Consider the following 2,782-nt stretch of genomic DNA (forward strand, 5'->3'; position numbering starts at 1 on the left):
ATTCTACACATTTGCGATAGGCTCGAGGCAAATGTATGCAGTTTTTAATATGATAACTGATAATCAATGGGCCCCACCCCGGTTGGTAATTCAACCATGCTTACTAGAAGTTTAGATAGCTGGCCCAATGACCAATAAAAAAAATCTTTAACAACAATTTAAATAAGTGCATTTTTATTTATTGGTCAGCGGGCATACAAAAGGGGGAACCGACCGCATGCGGCCTGCGGGCCGCCAGTTGCCCATCCCTGACCAAGATGGAGGTGTTATCATCCTAACAAGCCATTATTTCCTCAAGCGCAGCGTAAACTATGGTTTAATAATTGTGTGATGTATGCATAGAGTAGTAGGTATACAGCAGCCTAACAAAACCAATTCTATCCCCACCCCTGATCACAACTGATTGAGAGAACGATTTGTTTGTCACGACAAGTGGTGGTTTATCTTGTGTGTGTATAAGTAGCAGGCTGGCATTGTGTACAGGCACGAAGGGGGAGTACTGCCACAACTTTAATGCTTGTAAAGCCAACACATACAATAGAAGACACATAGGGAATGTAATGACTTTGGCAACCCATCACATGGAACACATATTAAAATAGCAACAAGGACAGCAACCAAGACTTCACCAAGCAAGACCGCAAGTAATTTCCAACCCATTTAGCAGCATGGACAGCACCTGATATTACACCAACACATTAAATGGAACACATTCAGTTCTATGATGAGAGCCGTCTGTGTCTGTGTCCTGTGCTATGCTGGGAGTAATTAAGAGATCTGAGAATCTGGCAACCCAATGGGTTGAGGAGGAAATGCAGGCAGAGGGGCAGAGCTCAGAGTTTATGGGCCATAATTAAGAAATGTGCATATCTGGCAACGCAGCAGGGTTGAAAGCCCATTGGCAAAGAAAGAGCAGCTCTCACCTCTAAATGATAGTGATGTCTCAAAACCACAGACACAGATATGTAATCAGCTCTGACACATCTACAAGAGAGAGCGAGAGAGAGAGAGAGAGTCAGCATCACCGAACCTCACTATCTATCTCTCTCTCTCTCTCTCTCTCTCTCTCTCTCTCTCTCTCTCTCTCTCCTCTCTCTCTCTTCTCTCTCTCTCTCTCTCTCTCTCACTCTCACACACACCCCTACTTGCTTTCCTCTATTTATCCCTCTCTTTCTCTGTTTTTGCCTCTGTCTCTTCCAGTCAGTTTCTCTCCCTTTCTCATTCTCTCGTTTCCTCTCTCTGTCTGTTTCTCTCTCTCTATTTTTGTTTGTTTCCTGCATCAGTCTATTCTGACCTACATACCCCCATCTCATCAATATTGCATGTATCTGGATGATTATGCAGTGATCTGTATGTGAGGGAGGTCCCCTGGCTACTCACTGCTACTCACTTCCTGGATGCTGGTTAACAAACACACAGACACAGATAGATGCACACACACTCACTCTCACACACACACACACACACAAACACACACACACAGTACAAAACCACACACAAATCCCTGTTCAAACAAAGAATGTTAGCGGACAAACATAATGGTCTGGAGAAATGGTCTGAAGCAAGTCTAGCAGATAGGGTATAAAATGTATGGATTGAAAGAGGAGAATATAAATTGGGAAGGGGACTGGAATGGATAGTCATGGGGGGGATACAAAGAGAGAGAGAGAGAGAGAGAGAGAGAGAGAGAGAGAGAGAGAGAGAGAGAGAGAGAGAGAGAGAGAGAGAGAGAGAGAGAGAGAGAGAGAGAGAGAGAGAGAGAGAGAGAGAGAGAGAGAGAGAGACATCATGTTAAACTGCTACTCTAACACCAGTCAGATGGGTTATAGTCCTTCATAAATGACCAAACTAGCCCAATACAGAGACCATTAGGACAGTAGTGGCCACATAATGGCCATTCAGAGGATTAGAGGGGAGGCTTTGGGCTGCTTGTCTGGGCCTGTGTTGATATTTGTGTGAGTGCCAGTGGACATGACTGGCACTGCTTTAGTGGACATCTTTATGACAATGAAAACTATTTATGACAATGTGTCTATGTGTGGCTCTTCTTTGTGTGTGTGTGTGTGTGTGTGTGTGTGAGTGTGTGAGTGTGTGAGTGTGTGTGTGAGTGAGTGAGTGAGTGAGTGAGTGAGTGAGTGAGTGAGTGAGTGAGTGAGTGAGTGAGTGAGTGAGTGAGTGAGTGAGTGAGTGAGTGAGTGAGTGAGTGAGTGAGTGAGTGAGTGAGTGAGTGAGTGAGTGAGTGAGTGAGTGAGTGAGTGTGTATTACACTGTTGGTGAGTGAGTGGTTGAATGCGTTAGTATAAATGCCTGCATTAGTTAGAGTAAATCACAGCAGTTAGGCAGTTGAACAGGGCCTGAGGGCTGGCCTGCAGACAGGACCACCATGGGAACAGTCTGCTGGTACTGGATGAGTGTGTTAATGACTACCAACCATGAGTGTGTTAATGACTACCAACCATGAGTGTGTTAATGACTACCAACCATGAGTGTGTTAATGACTACCAACCATGAGTGTGTTAATGACTACCAACCATGAGTGTGTTAATGACTACCAACCATGAGTGTGTTAATGACTACCAACCATGAGTGTGTTAATGACTACCAACCATGAGTGTGTTAATGACTACCAACCATGTGTAGCCTCAATTTCCAGTCTTACTTATTCACGCTGCCCTGTGGTACATGTAATATTTCACATTTAATTTGTCTGACTTGTGAAGCTAACCCCTGTGTTTGTTTGTGACTATAAGCAATTTGTGTTCAGCACAGACGACAGCAAGCG

The sequence above is a fragment of the Coregonus lavaretus genome (assembly GCF_964263955.1).
Source record: "Coregonus lavaretus genome assembly, chromosome: 4".
NCBI lineage: Eukaryota > Metazoa > Chordata > Actinopteri > Salmoniformes > Salmonidae > Coregonus > Coregonus lavaretus.